We start from the raw sequence: 10563 nt of genomic DNA, 5'->3' as shown, positions 1-10563 counted from the left end.
AAGGACACCGGTATTCGAAAGCAATTAACGTTATTACGACAATGAGTAATATCTTAGTTGCTGGTTGGATTCAAAATACTTGTCTAATCTATTCTTGACGGCCGTAACTGTTGTACTATCAACGACATCACAGGGTAGAGAATTCCAAACATTAACGACTCGATTGAAGAAGTGTTTAGAAGAGAGGAGAGCGACGAGGGAGAGGGAGAGCAGGAGAGGGATAAACAAAACATGGAAACACGGAAAATAAGGCTACGGCACCAGAAATCCAAGTGACGAGCCTGCCTGCTTTAATATTTCAACTAATTTGTCAGGTTCATTAGTGAAGGGCGTGACAGAAGAAAGCACCTAATGTTCGTACGTGCGGGACCGTTTAGTTCACTCCTGAAGCTGCGATGATGATGATGATGAGGGGAAGGAGGAGGAGGAAGAGGAGGAAGAAAGGGAAATGAAGGGGAAAGGCGAGGGAGGAGGAGAAGGAAAGGTAGTTGAGGAAGATCACGATATAATAAAAAAAGGGAAAAAACAATGGAAGGGAAAATGAAAGGAGAAAAAAGTCGAAAGCAAGAGAGGAAAAAAAAAAGAAGATGCATTAAAATAAAAACAAAGAAAAGGAAAAAGGAAAACAGTAAAGACGGAACCAAGAGAGATCAAGAAAATACACACAAAAAAAAACAATAAAAGGGAAAAGGAAAACAAAAAAGAAGAATCGAAGACCGGAGTGAAAGATAACATAAAGTAAACGAGGAAAGGGAAAATGAAAACAGTAAAAAAAAGAAGAAAAGAGAAGAAAATAATAATGAAATAGAATTAATAGAAGTGATAAAACAAAATATGGAAACGAATGGAGAGGAAAGGTAAATAAATAAAAAAAAACTCAAAATATTACACAAACAGACACACTAAACAGACAAACAGACAGACAGACAAATACCACAAATCACCTCCAGGCTATCATTATGTGTGTGGGCGTACTCTCTCTCTCAAGAAAAAATAATAATAAGAGGCAAGAAAAGATAAATGATAGTATTGAGGACTTGGTATTGGCGTTAGAGGCGGATATAATAATAATAATAATAATAATAATAATAATAATAATAATAATAATAATAATAATAATAATAATAATAGTAACAAGAACAGCAACAGAGAATGATCTAAGCGAGAGTTTCCTAACATTCTGAATTAATTACTCACCTACACACACACACACACACACACACACACACACACTTTTTTAATTAATTCAGAGAAGGCAGGAGGCAGGAAATATCTCTCGGTGACCTTTTTCACTTATTTCCTTTCATCCCATTACCCTTTCTTCCCCTCTATGACAAACAACACGGAGGAAAAAACATCCCCGGCACTATTTATATATCATTCCGGGCAGTGTTGGTGGAGTGAGTCTAATCCCTTTACTTTTCTTTATTTATTCACCCTGTTTGTGTATCTATATTCATTTACAATACAGTTTCTAAACATTTATTCGGCGCACATTGCTTTGGAACATACAAGTCATATTTACATTTTACAAGCTCGCCGTTCTTGTCATAAGCCTCCGTGATGAAGCAACTTTTTTTTTTCTTTTTTGTATATAGCGCGTCTAACTGCGAAATTGTGGGTCTGGGTTCGAATCCCGGCCTGGGTAGTCTTCACATAGCACACCCAGCTGCTCATCCTCCCTCTCGGGCAGGTCGATGTATGGGTACCTGGGAACACCTGGGTTAGGTAAACTGTGGTAACCCGGATGTCACGCTGGCTCTGTGTCCCGGGATGATGGGTTCCCTCCCGCCACAGGCTCAAGGGTCAATGGTACGGAGATGAGCACCACAACCACGCGCAGGTAATAGTGTAAGCTCCCAACTTTACTTTTGCAGAGGTGGAGAAGGACGTGGGGAGCTGGAAAGGGAGATGGAGGAGGAGGAGGAGGAGGGGAACAGGAAGAGGTGGAAGAGGAGAAGGAGAAGGAAGAGGAGGAAAAGGAGATGAAGGAGGCGATGAGGAGAGGAGGAGGACTTAGGGAACAGGGAGAGGTGGAGGAGGAGAAGGAGGAGGAGGAGGAGAGGAGAAGGAAGACGAGGGGAACAAGTCATATTACAAGCTCTCCCGTTTTGGTCCATATTACAAGCTCTCCCGTTTTGGTCCATATTACAAGCTCTCCCGACCTACTAGTCCATATTACAAGCTCTCCCGACCTACTAGTCCATATTACAAGCTCTCCCGTCCTACTAGTCCATATTACAAGCTCTCCCGACCTACTAGTCCATATTACAAGCTCTTCCGTTCTACTCGTCCATATTACAAGCTCTCCCGACCTACTAGTCCATATTAAAAGCTCTTCCGTTCTACTCGTCCATATTACAAGCTCTCCCGTCCTACCAGTCCATATTACAAGCTCTCCCGTCTTAGTTCTGTTACAAGCCCTCTTTTGACATTAGTTCCATCAATATCAGACAGACCCCGTTCCGTACAAGCTCTCTATGAATCCCTTTTACGAATTAATGGCTGAATCCAACATACCAATTTTCTCTCTCACCGTAAATAGGCCAAGAAAGCAATTGGAGAAAAACACGTGGAATTTAATGAAGGGGAAAATTGTTAAAAAGATCTCGTTGGTTTTTGAGTTGGTAATGAGTGATGTCTTATTAAGGAGAGCTTGTGATAGAGCCATTGACGTGTTGGTAAAGGAAAGGGAAGGCAATTTAGAAGCTCCCGTTGGCCCCTGAGTTGGTAATAAGCGATAGAGTAAAATATGTAATAAAGGAAATCCTGGAATACAGTCGCTGGTAATATATTTTTTTCACACCACTCTATATAAAAAAAAACGTTCTTATTTTGTATCATTATTTTTTGTTCTTTTTTGTCATTATGAACATTTTTGGAAGGCTTGCTACGCCTCTGTTTGCCACTATGATTTTTATTAGGGGGAGGGAGAGGCCATATTTGTCATGAAGAGTTATTGTTTTGTGGGATAGGGAGAGTTTGTCATGATGGAACGGTTTGGGGGTGGTGAGATTACGTTTGTCGAAGGATTTGTCACGGTGAAAATAACATAAAGAAAACAATGGAAGGGAAAATGAAAGGAGAGAAAAGTCGAAACCAAGAGAGGATAGAAAAAGACGATACATGAAAAGAAAACAATGAAAAGGAAAAATTAAAACTGTAAGGATGGAACCGGAACCAAATGAGCAGAGAAAGAAAATAACAATGCAAAAAAACAAAGGAAAAAGAAAAACTGTAAGAAGGAGCCAAAAGAGAAGAAAAAGAAAATAACAAAGCAAAAATAAAAAAGGAAAAAGGAAAACTGTAAAGACGGAACCAAAACAGAAGAGAAAGAAAATAACAAAGGAAAAAAAAAGGAAAAAGGAAAACTGTAAAGACGGAACCAACTTCTTTGTAATGGAAAAAAAAAATCAATTTTGGCTTCTGCTTTTATCACTGTAGAAAAAAAGGAATGTTAGTTTTTGTTTTCATCATTGTAGAAAAATATAATGGATTTTTTATGTTTTATCATTATAGAAAGAATATGAAAGCTTCTGTTTTTATCACTGAAGAAAAAAAATAATCAATGTTAGTTTGTGTTTTCATCATTGTACAAAAAAAATGGATGTTTGTATTTTTATCATTATAGAAAGAATAGGAATGCTTGTCTTTTTTTATCACTGAAGAAGAAAATAAATGTTTGTTTGTATTTTTACTACGAGAAAAATAGATGTTTGTATTTTTATCATTATAGAAAGAATAGGAATGCTTGTCTTTTTTTATCACTGAAGAAGAAAATAAATGTTTGTTTGTATTTTTACTACTAGAAAAATAGATGTTTGTATTTTTATCATTACAAAGAATATAGGTCTTTGTGTTTTCATTACTGAAGAAAAACATGTTTGTATGTTTATTTCAATGAGGAAATGAGTGTTTTTTCATTGGTGTTTCCTTCTACTTTCCTCTTATTTCGGCTAAGGCGTAAATCAGTCTAAATAAGGAGAGAAATGTTTATATCTCTCTGACAATAACACATTTTTTTCTAGCTCTATAATGAAGAAAAATCAACTTATCTTTATTTTCATCACTTGTACGAGGAAATCAACTTATTGCCAGTATATGTTTTTTTCGTTAATATTTTTGTCTCCGTTCTCGTTTCATTTTTCCTGTAACTTTCCTGTCAGCGGCGGTTCTTTCATGTCCCGTGTGGCCGGTGTGTCTATCTCTTTATTTTCAAGCTTTTATTTATTTTTCAATTCATATATGCGTTACGTGTGTGTGTGTGTGTGTGTGTGTGTGTGTGTGTGTTCCAATCTTCATAATTGCTATTTAACACACGTACATCCACCCACACCCACGCCCACACACACACACACACACACACACACACACAAACAAACAAACAAACAAACGAACATTAAACCTTTTTTGCTTTAAATCTTTATTCGTTCTACCTTTATTCCTGCTCTCTCTCTCTCTCTCTCTCACCTGTCCTAATCTCATTATCACCTGTTAATTACGGTCTGCTTACGTCATCAGAAGCCTAATTACGGCCACCTATTGACACAGGGACACGTGACGGCCACTCGACCTTTCTTCATCTGCTCATTATTTTCAGCTCCTTCATTAATTAATACTCACCTGCCCCCCGCACACCTGAGAACCTCTGGACTCTGATTTATTTCCATCTCTGTACTTACTAATGATTAAACACTGACGCACCTGATGATTTGTGTATACCTGTTAACGATATACTTTTTGCACCTTTTACTTTTCACACCTGCACTGACTAATGACTTCACACCTGTCCACTTTATAACCTCTGTATATCTGAAATTTTTAACCTCTGTATCTCATCTTTCACACCTATATTCAGTAATAACCACACACCTGCTCACCTGTTCACACCTGTTAACGATATACTTTTTGCACTTTTTACTTTTCACACCTGCACTGACTAATGACTTCACACCTGTCCACTTTACAACCTCTGCATACCTGAATTTTTTGAACCTCTGTATCTCATCTTTCACACCTGTAATCACTAATGACCACATACCTGTTCTCAACACCTGTATATCTTTTAATCACTGCATCCCTGACTATTCTTAACCTTCGTATCTTTCACCTACCAGCTTTCTCCAATCTTTTATTACCTATATTTCACTTTTCTCTTCCTTTCACATTCCTTTTTTCTCCATGTCCTTCATCCCCTTGTTTTTTTCATCTACTGTATATTCCTTTCATTCCTCCTCACTCTTCTCTTCCTTTCTTCTCTTCAACTACTCCTCTTCCTTCTTCTAAATCCTCTCTTCCTTTTCCTTCTGCCTCATCTTATTAGTTCTCATATTCCTTCTCCTCACTCTTCTCCTCCTTTCTCCCTTCCTCTTTCTCATCCTCCTTCTCCCTTCGTTTCTTCACCTACTCTATAATTCCCCCATCCCTTCTCCTCATTCTTCTATTCCTTTCCATTTCCTCTTTTTTTCTGCTTCACTCTTCGTTTTTTTCACCTACTCCATATTCCTCACGTTCCTTGCATACCTGTAATTACTAAGCCTTACACACCTGCCACTGTTGGTCATGACTCACCTATAGTAACGTAAGAACTTGCACACCTGACAGCCTCTAAGCAAACAATAAAAGTAAATCTATATACACCTGACTAAAGGTTAAGGTGTTTTTTTCAGGTACGTTTCTTGTTGTGTTTCTATTTTATTTTACTTTATTTATTTTCTGACTTATCTATTCAATTGCTTTTCATTTTTGTGTTGTTTTTTTCTTTCCTTTTCCTCTCTTATTTTTCTTTCCCTTTTCCTGTTATTTTCGCTTTCCTTTTTCCTATTATTTTTTTTATTTATTTCCTCTCTTATTTCTTTTCTTTTTCTTTCCTCATTTATTGTCTTTCCTTTTTCCTGTTATTTTTTTCTTTTCCTCTGTTATTTTTTTCTTTCCTTCTCCCTGTTATCCATTCTTTCCTTTTTTCTTACTTTCTCTCACTCCTTCATTTAATTATTTTTCGTGTCTCTTATTCCTCCTTTCAATTTTCCTCTCCATCCTACATTTCTTTCTCTCATTAATTTCTTTTCTTCTTTCTATTTCCTTCTTTTCTTTCTTTTCTACTTTCATCTGTTATCATTTGTCTTTATTCGTTATCCAGTCTTTCTTTTCTTTTTGGTATCCATTTTACATTTCTCTATCGTTTGCTTTTTATTATATTTGGAATTCAATGTTTTCTTTTTGTTGTTTATTTATCTTCTTTAACTTCTATATTTCATTCTTTTCCATCTGTCTTTGTTTGCTATTCGTTCTTTCTTTTCTTTTTCCATTTCCTGCAACATTTATCTCTTGTTTCTTTCTTATTTGGAATTCAATGTTTTCTTTTTGCTGTTTGTTTATATTCTTTAACTCCTCTATTTCATCCTTTTCCATTTGTCTTTGTTTTATTATTCATTCTTTCTTTCTTTTTCCCTTTCGTTCAACATTTATCTCTTGTTTTCATTCTTGTTTTGTTTTGGAGTTCATTGTTTTCTTTTTGTTGTTTATCTTCTTTAACTTCTATATTTCATTCTTTTCCACTTTTCTTTATTTTATTATTCATTCTTTCTTTCTTTTTCCCTTTCGTGCAACATTTATCTCGTTTGCTTCTTATCATATGTGGAATTCAATGTTTTCTTTTTGTTGTTTATTTATCTTCTTTAACTTCAATATTTCATTCTTTTCCACTTGTCTTTATTTGCTATTCATTCTTACTTTCCTTTTCCCTTTTCATGCTGCATTAATCTCTTGTTTCTTTCTTGTTTTGTTTTGGCGTTCAATGTTTTGTCTTTGGTTGCTGTTTTGTTTAATCTATAATCTATTTTCTCTCACTTCTTGCCTGAGCTGGTTTTATTTGTCTCTGTAATTCATTCTTTGTTTCTTTCTTTTTCCTTTATGCTACATTTCTCTCTCTCACTTTTTTTGTTGTTTTATCTCCTCGTTCCTTTCTCTCCTTTGTCTTTACTGCCTTTCAGGATTTCTACTTTTATTCACTTTTATTACCGGCTGGCGTGTTAGTTCTCTCTCTCTCTCTCTCTCTCTCTCTCTCTCTCTCTCTCTCTCCACTTACACTTTGACTATGTGAGGGAAACAGAAGAGAACAAACGATACAAGAGGGCAAGGAGGAGGAGGAGGAGGAGGAGACTAATTGCACTTATATCTGCTACTTTTCCCATCTATGGCTAATTTGAGAGAGAGAGAGAGAGAGAGAGAGAGAGTGTGTGTGTGTGTACAGGTAGATAACATGAAGGAGGAGGAGGAGGAGGAGGAGGAGGAGAGAGGAAAGGGAGAGGTGAGGGGGAAGAGAGCAGAGAAAGGTTAACAGGATGTGTGTGTGTGTGTGTGTGTGTGTGTGTGTGTGTGTGTGTGTGTGTGTGTGTGTGTGTGTGTGTGTGTGTGTGTGTGTGTGTGTGTGTGTGTGTGTGTGTGTGTGTGTGTGTGTGTGTGTGTGTGTGTGTGTGTGTGTGTGTGTGTGAGAGTGTGTGAGAGAGAGAGAGAGAGAGAGAGAGAGAGAGAGAGAGAGAGAGAGAGAGAGAGAGAGAGAGAGAGAGAGAGAGGGACAAAGTTCATACGAAACTGTGTGTGTGTGTGTGTGTGTGTGTGTGTGTGTGTGTGTGTGTGTGAACTACTTGTCAATGCTCTGCCGGTAAAAAAAAAATCCCTGACACCAACCCGAGAGAGAGAGAGAGAGAGAGAGAGAGAGAGAGAGAGAGAGAGAGAGAGAGAGAGAGAGTTTTATTTATCCTGTTGGGAAGGGAAATAAAGCAATGTTTTCAACCTTCCCCTCCTCCTCCCCCTCCCCCTCCCTCCCCTTTTCCCCTCTTTCCGTCCCTTGTATGGTAGAGGGGAAAGGAAGGGGACAGGGAAGGGGAAAAGGAGGGAAAGGAGGGTGGCGTGGGTGGGAAGGGGAGGGGAAATCAGAGGGGAAGGAAGGGAAGAGGGGGGCGTGGGTGGGGAGGGGAGGGGAAGGAAAGGAAGAGGGGGGCGTGGGTGGGGAGGGGAGGGAGGGGGAGGGGGAGGGAAGGGGAGGGGGAAGGGAGGGAAGGGAAATGTGAGGATGTCTGGAAAAAAGTCAAACCTTTATATATTTTTTGTCTGTCTGTTTTTCTGTTCTCTCTCTCTCTCTCTCTCTCTCTCTCTCTCTCTCTCACAAATTGGTACGTGTCGACACTGGGTTCATGCAAGAGTGAATAAAAATAACTAAAAAAATATGCAGGTATCAGGTTTCAAAAGAGCGAATTCCATACAAACTAATCCAATAATACAACAAAAAAATTACAAAACACAATAATACAATAATAACAAATATAATAACAATATATATATATCATAGCGGAGCATCAGGACACCTCCGAAATTGACCTGTCTTTTTGGCCGCTCCTCTGTAGGCCTACTTCTTTTCATGGGAGCAGTGATTTGCGGGCTTTTTTTTCTACACTTTATTTTTGTTACCCTTGAGCTGCTTCCTTTGTTGTGAAAAAATAAATAAATAAATAACAAAAATACATGTACTAAATTTCAAAGGAGTAATTTCCACACAACCTCCTACCCCCCCCCCAAAAAAAATATATATATATATATAAATACTGACCGATCAACAGTTATCAGAATGTAGATGAAGCGTGGCAACACTCTTTATATATCAATTACTTACTTAACAACAAAGCTTCAGCCATTTATGTGAAAATCGACGTGACATTGATCAAAGTCCACCGTTTTTAGAAGTAACATCAATATTATCGAGAGAGGAACTTGTAAAGGTAAATGAAAGTGCAAAACACGAAAACTAATTACATAAAGGGAGGATATTAAAGGCAAAAAAAGTGCAAAACTCGCTAAATAATTACATAAAGGGAGGATTTTAAAGGCAAAAAAAAGTGCAAAACTCGCTAAATAATTACATAAAGAGAGGATTTTAAAGGCAAAAAAAAAGTGCAAAACTCGCATACTAATTACATAAAGGGAGGAACTTAAAGAGGCAAAAGAATGTGCAAAACTCGCTAAATAATAACATACTTTATCGTGAGGCCAGACGACGAGTGAATAAAATGTAAGTCAGGCAAAGCGTAGGTATGAAGAAAACACTGCCGCCAATTGCAGAAGTCATCCATTTTTTATACATGAACAACAAAAAAAGATTATAATTGGGATTGGGCCTTTAATTGACAGCGCGAGTATTTTTGCGACTAGAATGCAGCTCATTATGAATATGTCAAATTAGTATTTTTTTTTCCGTATTCAATTACAGTTTGACCGCCGCCGCCACCAACACGGGCGGTGACAACTTTGTTAATGAAAACCCCGTTAATACCGCGCCCAGCTTTGAAGTAATTACCGGTGAAGTTTAAATGCATCCCGGTCGCTATAACCAAATAAAAGTCCAGGTAATATTACATTCTAAATTACGTAAAGAAACAACACGCGAAAATGGATTCAGAAAAATACCGGCTAGTTACAGGCAGCAGGGATGTTACTCGAAAGGGTAGACAGAGACAAAATTTAGGGTTAGTTAGAAAGTTATTCACATATTAAGGACTCGCAACACGGATTCCGAAACACGAGATTCTTCTTGTCACATCTCCTGACCTTTTACGATGACCTTTCATCAGTTTACGACGTAATCACATCACGAGGTATTGTCTTACAGGATTTTCATAAGGCGTTTTAATTAAACTTCCAAACAATAAGTTGCTTTAGAATATCAAACACCTATAGAGGTATTGAAGGTAAAGTTCACAAACAGATCTTAAATTTGCTAAACAACAGACACCAATGGGTGGTGATTGATAGGGCTGCCTCAGAGTGGGCGCCTGCCTCTATAAATAGTTGTTTCTTGGACCAGCAATGTTCATAATTTGCACCGATGACGTCAATGTTGGACTAAACAGTTGTATTATTAAATTTGCTGACGACGATTGGAATGTCTTCTCTCTCAGACCAGGACAGGGAAAGCCTAAAAAAATATATAGTATTATTTCTGAGGCGTCGCGGCGGGTGTTTTTTACCACGTGCCGTGATGGACGAGGGCGGGCGTTTTTTTTTGTTGTTTTGTGTTTCGTGTTTCGTGCTCGTGTCTGGGTCAGGTCAGGCTGCCGAATGTACGATATTGTTTGTTTGTTTTTTTTTTTGAATAATTACGTGCCTGGCTACCACTCCGCGGGCCGGGTTTGAATCCCAGCCCGGGCAGTCAGTGTGCAGCTCACCCAGCTGTTCATCCTTCCTTTCGGGTTGTCGATAATTCGTGTCCCAGGGTGACTGGTTGTTACCCACCACAGGCTCAAAGGGCAAACGGATCGGAGATGAGCACCGCATCCACGCGCAGTTATATGAACCAACCCCGTAGTCAGAGCCATCGTGTGAATATCTAAGCAAATCTCCTTAACATATTGATATACAAAACACTTCTTCCTCCCCTCACTCTCCACTAATCCCCCTCCTCACCTTTATCTTTAACATCAAACAGGAAGGCGATGAGTTTTCAATGAGCGCCAATAAGTTACATTTTAGCGGAGGTAGGTTAGTTAGGGAAGGTTATGTTATATTAGT

This window comes from Eriocheir sinensis, chromosome 60 (assembly GCF_024679095.1).
Source record: "Eriocheir sinensis breed Jianghai 21 chromosome 60, ASM2467909v1, whole genome shotgun sequence".
In the NCBI taxonomy this organism is placed as follows: domain Eukaryota; kingdom Metazoa; phylum Arthropoda; class Malacostraca; order Decapoda; family Varunidae; genus Eriocheir; species Eriocheir sinensis.
The sequence above is the reverse complement of the archived record's forward strand: the minus strand, read 5'-3'. Positions refer to the sequence as shown.